This window comes from Taudactylus pleione, unplaced genomic scaffold, assembly GCF_031769625.1.
Source record: "Taudactylus pleione unplaced genomic scaffold, aTauple2 ptg001086l, whole genome shotgun sequence".
NCBI classification, from domain to species: Eukaryota; Metazoa; Chordata; class Amphibia; order Anura; family Myobatrachidae; genus Taudactylus; species Taudactylus pleione.
Window position 1 is genome coordinate 2,563,435 of NW_028285487.1, and position 10,189 is coordinate 2,573,623.

The 10,189-nt window shown below is 48.8% G+C and overlaps 1 pseudogene; it reads left to right on the forward strand.

The window, feature by feature from the left end:
- Window positions 1-2,348: 2,348 nt before the first annotated feature.
- Window positions 2,349-3,795, forward strand: LOC148453815 (protein CFDP2 pseudogene; annotated as a pseudogene).
- Window positions 3,796-10,189: the final 6,394 nt, after the last annotated feature.

Consider the following 10,189-nt stretch of genomic DNA (forward strand, 5'->3'; position numbering starts at 1 on the left):
GTTTCGCTAAGAATGGATTTTCGTTCCAAATTGAATACTGCCCTAATAGTGTTTACTTTCTATGACTACCCGGACCTGCCATGTAATCTATCACTATTATTATCCTTTATTTATATGGCGCCACAAGGGTTCCGCAGCGCCTTACACAGTACATAAACAAATGAGCACACAAGAAAACAGTTATTAACAGTACAAACAATGCAGGACAAGTACATGATTTATACATTGCTGCATAACACTTAGATAAGCAGCATGGTGTCAGCAACCAAGGGTGGGGTGCTGTTGTAAATTAAAGTATGATTAAGTGAAAGAGAAGCACAAGAGGGAAGAGGGCCCTGCTCGTGAGAGCTTACATTCTAAGGGGAGGGGGCAGACAAACATGGGTGACACAGATGGGCTGGATACAAGGGTCACAGTAAAATAACATTTATGGAAAGGTTAGTCTAAACTTAAGAGGAAAAGACAATGGGGTAAATTTACTAAAGTGTGGGTTTTTAGAAGTGGAGATGTTGCGCTTAGCAACCAGTCAGATTCTAGCGATTATCTTCTAGAAGGTGCTAGATAAATGTTAAGTAGAATCTGATTGGTTGCTATGGACAACATCTCCACTTCTAAAAACCCACACTTTAGTAAATATACACCAATGAGTTTAGAAAAATTGCACCAAGCCTCATGATTTGGGGGCCACAACCAAAGTCCATTTGAGGGGTCATCTTGCTGCGTCGTTCGGTATGGCATAGTTGGAGTGGATAAGCAGATTGCATGAGAAGGTCAGGAGGGATGTGAGCAGCATTGGGAATCCAGGTGCAGGCACAATCCATAGGCAAGATAGAAGTGTGGTGGTAAATAAAAACAGTCCTTAATAGCAGAAATTGCTGATTTGGTAATTTCTCCTTCTGTTCTCCTCCTGTTTAACTCCTGAATAACTCCAGCTTCAATTTAAATATTCTATTTACACTTTAGAATAAGCACTTAAAATCTAAGCACTGTTGCTAGAGCAGCCTAATAGTTAAGCTGCATACACACACAACGATTGTTTTAACGATTATCGTGAAACGATATAGTTTAACGATAATCGTTTGTAAAAATCGTTCACTTTCTAAGTCAAACGATGAACGATTTTCGTTCATGCGCGTTCACGTTTGTAGTTTGTAGTTCAGTCAGACCTGTCAACTCAACGATTTTCAGTAAGGGAATATGCAAAAATCATTTGTAGTTCTAAAAAATCGTTCATTACATTTAAATGAGCATAGTAAATGAACAACTTTAGTAAACGATTTTAGTTAATTTTTTCAAGGGAGAAAATCGTTTACTAAAATCGTTCATTAACTAAATTGTTGTGTGTGTATGCAGCTTTACTACTAAGTATGGCTCAAACCAGGTTTCCACACTGACCCCTAACACCCTCCTCACACAACAAAGGGTCAGCAATCAAATAAACAAATGGTGAGAGGACAATGGGCCTCATTCAGAGGCGGTCGGAGGATGCAAGCGGGCGCTCAGAAACTGGGCGGCCGCTTGCATCCTGACTGCCCGCCTCTGTTGCAGTCGTTAGGCTGTGGGTTAACACCCACAGCTCTTCGACCGCTCCGGTGATGGTCGCGATGGTCAGAGACCATCGCGACCATTGGGGCTTACGACGAGACCCTAGGGTAGGGTCTCCCTTGTCGTAAGCCCCGGAGAGCTTCTGGCTCTGTCAGAGCCATGGGAACGCCTCCGTTTGGGCTGCCACCCCCCCGGCCCGCCTTCCAAACGGGGCGAGCTGTCAATCAACATCGACAGCTCGCCTCCTTTGGATCGAGACCCGCTACGACCGGCGCTGTCGGTCGTAGCGGGTCTCACGCATGCGCACGACGGCGCCGGCGCCGTCGTGCTCATGCTCTGTGGGGGGCCATCGACCCGGTCCGAGCGCATCGGCGCTAACGACCGGGTCTGAATGACCCCCTATATACCAACACAGATACAGAGTAATTTCCTGCCTTGATACAGATTTTAAAACAATATGAAATACTGTATAGTCATTTACCTATCAATTTTTAAGGCTGTGCAATAGAAAAACCAAGCAGCAGTATATGTTGGGTGCTGTAGTTAATGACCTGTGGATTATAAGAAATGAAAAATGTCATCACAGTTCCTTCCAGGTACTAGTATAGTTAGTAATAACTCCTGAATAACTCTGGCTTCAATTTAAATATTCTATTTAGACACTGAACCCAGCCATTCAGTTGTCAACAGCTACGTGCCGGTCCCAAGCCCGGATAAATGGGGAGGGGTGGAGAAAGAAATGGCAAACTACTGCACTATTACTGCCAAAATACTTTTTGGATCACAAACAATCGCTTTCGAATATGGTGCTGGAAGGTGGGCCCCCTGGGACAGAAGGCACCCAACATGCTACCAGGGAAGAACAACAACGACCTTCGAGTAACTCGAGCATTTATGATATGGATCGGATAAAGCCGTCAGGACTCGTTATGTTGATGCAGCTTCAAGCGAAAGAAGTCGTCTGCGTTTTACTAAGTCTCACAACATCGGAACATGGAACGTCCATGGCATGAACACGGGCAAACTGAATATCGATAAAAGGGAGATGGAACGTCTAAATATCGATATCCTTGGTGTCAGCGAACTTCACTGGATTGGCAGTGGATACTTTAACAGCAATGATTATGCAGTTTACTACTCCAGTAACGAAAACATCAGACGTAATGGAGAAGCTGTCATCATGAAAAAGAAACTTGGCAAGTCCGTTCAGGGGTTCAATGCAATCAACAACAGAATCATGTCCGTAATACCCCTTTTCCACCTAAATTCCGGGTCTGACCCGGAGTTGGAACAAAGTTCCTATCCGGGTCAGACCAGGAATTTTGCCGGCGCTGACTCGGGATATTCCCGAGTCAGCGCCGCTCACACCGCAGTCGGGTCTGCATAGACCCGGCTTTTGCTGAGTGAAAGTGGACGCTTGGAGATGACGTCATCTCCAAGCGCCACTGAAGCTGGACCAATCGGCCAGCTAGCAGCGCACTCCAGGTCTTCGTGACCCGGAGTGCACTGTTCCCATAGCAGGGTTTCACGGGCTACGCCCGTGTTAAACCCTGCTAGTTACCTGGGTTGGATTGCCGGGTCACTCGACCCGGTGATCCAACCCTCTGCCCTTTTACATCAGGGAGCTGCCCGGGTTAACCCTTCAAAAACCCGGGTTTTAGCTGCGGTGTAAAAGGGGTATTAGTTTCTTTCTACGGGAAACCCCGTACTATCACACTGCTGCAGGTTTATGCGCCCACTTCAGATGCAACAGAAGAGGATATTGAACAATTTTATGCAGACCTCCAACAAGCAGTCGACCAAATTCTTGCTAAAGACATCATCTTTATTGCTGGAGATTTCAATGCAAAAGTAGGCGAAGGAGAAGAGCCACTGGTCACTGGCAAATTCGGATTAGGAGAATGGAATGAGGCCGGGGAACGACTGGTTCAGTTCTGTCAAGAAAATCGGCTACTGATCATGAACATGTGGTTTGAACAGCCTAAACGCCACTTATACACATGGACATCTCCTAACAGTCAACATCGCAATCAGATCGACTACTTTCTCTGCCAACAACAATGGAAGAGCTCAATACAAGCAGTTAAAACACTCCCAGGTGCGGATTGTGACTATGACCATCAGCTACTCGTCGCTAAAGTGAAACTCCGGTTCAACACCATCAAAAGGACCTCTACAATGCGACGTTTTGATACCAACAATATTCCAGCACAATATGGAATAGAGGTAAAAAACGATTCGAACTGCTGAGTACAACTGGAAAATACCCAGACGATCTGTGGGAAGAAATTAAAGCAATCATAATGGATGAATCGAAAAAATTTGTTTCGTACAAAGAACCAGCAAAGAAATCGCAATGGTTATTAGATGCATCGATTGAAATTTCAAGAAAGAGACGAACAGCCAAGGCCTCTGGCAATAGTATCGAATTCAAATTGCTAAATGCGGAATTTCAGAGAGAAGCGAGACGAGATAAGGAACGTTACTGGAATGAACAGTGCACAAAATTGGAAGAGTCAAACAAGCAAGGCCACATTTGTGAACTGTTCGCCTTTATGAAGCAGGCACTTGCACCATTTACGTCACTCAAAGCAGCGACCATCAAAGACTGGAATGGTAAAATCATACTGAATGAAGACCAAATCAAGCACGGGTGGAAGGAATACACAATGGAATAATATGCAGGCAATCGACCAAATCAGCCCATTGGCCAGGAAAACCCAAGCGAGTATGAACCAGATGTTCTAGAGGAGGAGGTTGCCTGGGCTTTAAAACAACTACCAAACAGGAAAGCCCCAGGCGTTGACGGTTTACAAGCCGAATTACTCAAGCCGGTACCTGTCTCAACACTAACAGCACTTTGCCAGCAGATATGGAGAATGAACTCATGGCCCAAAGATTGGACTAGATCAGTCTTTGTCCCGCTTCCAAAAAAGGGCGATGCACAGGAATGTGGCAACTATCGGACTATTGCACTCATATCGCACACAAGCAAAATATTGCTGAAGATTATTCAAAGGCGCATGGCCTATTTTGTAGAGAAGGAGCTCCCAGACACGCGGGCTGGATTTCACAGGGGTCGGTTGACCAGAGATCAAATCGCAAACCTGTGATGGATTATGGAAAAGACACGAGAGTATCAAAAGGACGTGTACATGTGCTTCATTGACTACAGCAAAGCATTCGATTGCATTGATCACGGCAAGTTATGGAAATGTTTACGGCAGATGGGCATTCCGGAGCACCTGGAGAAACTGATGCGATCGCTCTACATGAGTCAAGAAGCCACAGTCAGGACAGCTTTTGGCAACACGGATTGGTTCAAGATCGGAAAAGGCGTTCGACAAGACTGTATTCTCTCGCCAGCTTAAAGAAAGGAGTAATACCTGTGATCATGGGATTTCAACTCTGCTCTTTCATAATGTAATAAGGTGCCTGGATTCCAGGTATAACAAGAGATATGGTAAGAACTTACCTTTGTTATCTCTGTTTCTATGAAGTCCTTAGGGTCCACAGGGATACCTTGGGGTATATCAGACAGCATAGCAATCCTATGTTGAAACCAAACCGAAAGGGCAGAAACATGCACCTTCAGAGAAGCAAGACGTAGACCTAGATCCAAGCCCACCTGTAAGAAAGCCAACACTCTTAATATCCGAAATTCCTGAGGATCATACCCTCTAGGGCGATACCACTCAAAATAAGTATGCCACACCGTGTGGTAAATTCTAGCCGAAGCAGGTTTCCGAGCTCGTAGCATGGTAATCACCACCGCTCTGGAGAAACCCTTAGACCTCAAGAGGGAAGTGTCAAGAGCCATGCCATCAAAGACAGATGACTCAGGTCCGGGTAGAGGCAAGGACCCTGAGACAACAGGTCCGGATGTTGAGGTAACAACAATGGAGTGTCGATGGACAGACACTGAAGATCCGAGTACCAATTCTGTCTGTGTCACGCAGGAGCCACCAGCAGCATCTTGCCTCCTTCCTGCCTGAGCTTTCGAAGTACTCGAGGCAGAAGGGAGAATGGAGGAAACAGGTATGCAAACTGGAAGTTCCACCGTACCAACAGAGCGTCCACCAGAAGATCCCCTGTGTTGCTTGTTTGGGATCCGTATGCCCACAGCTTGTGGTTGTGCCTGGAGGCCATGAGGTATATTTCGGGAAGGCCCCACTTGTCCACCAGGAGTTGGAACACCTCCTGGTGAAGAGACCATTCCCCTGGGTATACATCATGGCGGCTGAGGAAGTCCGCTTCCCAGTTGAGCACACCCGGAATGAACACGGCCAAAATGGCTGGGAGATTGCCTTCTGCCCAAGTCAAAATGCAGGACACCTACGTTAGAGCCGGCTGACTTTGAGTTCCTCCTTGACGGTTTAGGTAAGCCACCGTGGTGGCGTTGTCTGACTGAACCTGCACAGGTTTCCCTTGCAGGAAAGGTCTTGCTTGTTGCAGCGCTCTGAACACTGGCCGAGGCTCCAATATATTGATCGGCAGGACCGATTCCCCTGAAGTCCACCAGCTCTGGAAGACGTGTGGGCCCATCACAGTGCCCCAACCCCGAAGGCAGGCATCCGTTGTTAGAAGGACCCAATCCGAAATCCAAAACAGACGTCCCCTGCTGAGATGTTACTTCTGTAACCACCAGGTCAGGGACAGGCGCACCTCCGGAGTAAGCGTGATCATCTGCGTCTTTATTCGACAGGGAATTCCGTTCCATCTGGAGAGGATCAACATCTGCAGAGGCCTGGAATGGAACTGGGCATACCCCACCATGTCGAACGTTGACACCATGGAACCCAGTAACTCCATTGCAGAGAGAATAGACACTCGGCGACTCTTTAGAACATTGCGTATCTTGGTCTGCAACAGGGCTACCTTTTCTTCCATCAAGAAGATCCTCTGCTGCTGAGAGTCCAACAATGCTCCGAGATGGACCATCTTCTGAGAAAGGATTAGAGAGGACTTCTTCCAGTTCACTAGCCAGCCGTGAGCCTGCAATACTGATATTGTCAGTTGCAGATGGTTGCAAAGGACCTGTGGCGACCCTGCCAACAACAGAAGGTCGTCCAAGTAAGGTAACAGGCGAACCCCCTGCAACCGCAGGTGTACCGCCATGACCGCCATTACTTTTGTGAATACCCGAGGGGCCGTGGAAAGGCCAAACGGTAGAGCCTGGAACTGGTAATGGTGGTCCGACACTGCAAATCTGAGGTAGCGCTGATGAACCCTGGCAATGGGGATATGCAAGTAAGCATCCTGAATATCTAGGGACACCATAAAATCCCCAGGCTGCATAGCTAAAACAATAGAACGCAGGGTCTCCATTCGGAACCAAGCGACCCTTAAAAACTTGTTCAGGGACTTGAGGTTGAGGATAGGTCGGAATGATCCATTTTGTTTTTGGACCAGGAAGAGGTTGGAGTAATATTCCGTCCCCCTTAGGGATAATGTAACAGGCTCTATAACTCCCATCTGGAGCATAGAGCGCACCACCTCTTGTATCGCTAGAGCCTTCGCTGGATCTGAATAAAGGCCTGCTGCAAAGAACTGATGAGGAGGCCTTCTGCGGAAGGAGAGGGCATAACCCTGAGATACCACTTCCCTTACCCAAGTGTCTGTGGTGGCCTGGAACCAATACTGGCGTATCGCAGAAGTTGGCCTCCCACCTTGGGTTCCCCCAAGGGGAGGCCTAGCCTGTCAGGCTGAGGGTTTGTCGTCCGGCTTGGTGGCTGGACGTCTCCGAGCTTGTTTCTTGGGCTTAGCGGTCTTTTTGGGACCTGAAGGTCTCGGAAAGGACTGTACCTTAGGTTTGCCCGGAGGGCGATAGCACTGAAAGGATGGGTTTTTAGACCCAGGCAGAGTCGGGGCCGAAGGTAGACATGCAGATTTGGCAGCCAGCATATCCACTATCTTATCCAAAGCTGGCCCGAGCAGGACCTGCCCATTATAAGGTAAGCATTCCTCTTTGGATTCAGCGTCCGCCCTCTAAGAACGTAACCACAAGGAGCGTTGAGTGGCCACGGCCGCCGCGGACATCCTAGAAGTAAGAAGGCTCAAATCCAAGGCCGGTTCATTAATGTACATAGCGGAATCCCGGAGGTTACCCATTAACACAACCTGTTCACTGGTACCCTCTGAAGCAAATGATGTTTCCAAAGTGTCCGCCCATCTTTCCATAGCCTGGGCTACCCGGCAGACTGCCATAGCTGGCCTGGATGCTCCTCCAGCGAGGGAATAGATAGACTCCACCTTACGGTCTGTAGGAAGAGTTGCTCTTTATACTAAGCGAGTCATGTGAGAATCCCCCTGAGGAGACTCCCATTTAGTGAAATAATCTTCTGCAAAGGGGTATGCACGGGCCAAACGTTTGTGAGGTTGAAATCTTTTTCCCAGAGATTTCCACGCCTCCTCCAAGTGATCTACTAGCTGACCAGATAGAGGAAAAACCGCTGCAGTACCTTTAACCTTCTTAAAATAAGCATGGGTAGGTGCTGCAGGTAGGTTGTCGTCTGTAATCACCATGGCCGCATGGACCGCCCGTATGAGACCTGGAATATGAATTCTAGATTTAACCTCCGCCCCTGATTGAGGAGTGTCCATGTCAGACAAATCTAGAATCTCGCCCTCATCAGACGACCCGTCATCCTCATCATATTGTGTGGATGGATATGACAATAATGGTCTTTTAGCAGGTCTAGACTGATCCTGCTGAGTATTCTGTACCCCAAAACAGGGTCTTTTGGAGTAAGAACCTGTTGCAGGGGGCACTGCGCGATTACCATCTGCCCCGGAACCCCTAGTACGGGAGCCGGGACTACCGCCTGTTGTGCGAACCCCATTTGGGGAAACGCAGGAGGGACTGTCAACCTATTCACAAGGACAGTCAAGGCCTGTGCAAAACAACGGTGGTTCCTGGGAGTTGCTGGGTATAGCAGAGGTACCAGGAATGGCCAAACATGCAGTACATAAACCATCCTGAAGTACCGCCCCCTCCCCCACGCCTGCCTTACATCTGGAGCAGGAAAATAGGAGAGGTACTCCCATAGCAGAATCCTCACTACACATAGTGGTGACTCTCCCACAGTAATAACACTTTAAATTGTGAGGCAGATTCCCCCCCTGACAGTACTGCACTGAGAGGGCTGTTCAGTAAGAAGAAATAGGGATAGCTAAAATGGCTGACAGGAGAGATCAGACACACAGCGCTAGCATACAGTCACATACAATGCAGTAATTCCTGCACTAATTGCACTATCATTTACACAGACCAACAGCCTGACAGTGATAGCGCTACATACACTGACCTTGTCTATGAAGGAGAGGTAAGTAATGGGCACCCAGGCTCCGCACCCTGCAGTAGCGTCTGCACGTCTAAGATGGCTGCTGTAGGATGAAGGGAGGCAGCCCTGGGGAGGATCACTGCCTCAGTCCACCAAAACCGCAGTGGAAGGCGCCGTGAGCAGCGGGGGGAGGGACCTCCTGTGCGCTACAGGGAAGGCGTCCTCCCCTGGCAGGTAATAAACCCCCGGGATGCTGGAGCGTGTTCCGCAACGCTCCAGCCCTGCATCCCTGGTGGTATAGTGTGAGCGCAGGCTCCGTGCCTTTCTCCACTATACTGCCATCCACTGGGAGCCCCAGTCCTACCGCAGATGCCCGCTGCTTACCTCATGCTGCCCCCTGTAGGTCCAGCCACAATCCACGGCCCCCGTAGGTTCGCTAGCTGGAACCCCCAAGAGCCTGCCAAGTTCCCCGGATTGCTACTGGTGGTCGGCGTCGGTGGGGGTGTCAGAGCGGTAGCATAGACGTCCGCAGGACTGTACATGCTACTGCTCTTGAAGATCTTCGTGTGCGGTAACCCAGCTCCGGCCGGTCACCTACTGAAAACTGAGGTGCCTTGGCCTGGTGGCGGGGTATAGGAGGGGGCCGGTGCATCCTGGGATGAAAGACCTAACTGTGTGGTGCCCATGGCAGAGCCAAGCCTATACCCCAAGGTATCCCTGTGGATACCTAAGGACCCTGGAGTAGAGAAGGGATATTTCACCCTTCATGCAAATGTGGATGCAGAAGATCTAAAAAAAAAAAAGCCTAAATTGAAGGGGTTAAATAGAAAGGTCTGGGAGAGGTGTGCTTTGGGGACAAAAGGTGAGTCACACATATAAAATTGGGACCTTTATCGGTTAAAAAGAAAGAGGACAACCTCAAGGGGACCCGAAGAGTTTGCTTAGAACCAATTTTGGAGAATATAGGCAAAGGTGAAGTCAAATCCAGGGGATCCTAAAGGCTAACAGTCCACACCGTGGTCATCATGAATGACAGGGCTGTATTTACTGCTAGGCAACCTAGGTGCCCGCGGAGGGTCCCCCCGAAGTCCGTATCTGATCATCTGGGAAGCTCAGTTGCGGACATATCGGTGGTGCAGCTGGCTCATTGCACCAGTGCCCACTGCAATGCCAGCAGTGATAATAATAAGTCACACTGACTCATTACACTGCGGCCAGCCATAACAGAGGAGGAGGAGGCGGTCCGGCATGCCTCTTCTCCTCCCCCTCCTCTTACTTCATTCACTCTGCGTGTATGAAGGGTGGTGGCTTTAGATGCCGGGGGCTGCAGGGTCTGAGTGGGCTTAGGCGGCTCCTGAGTG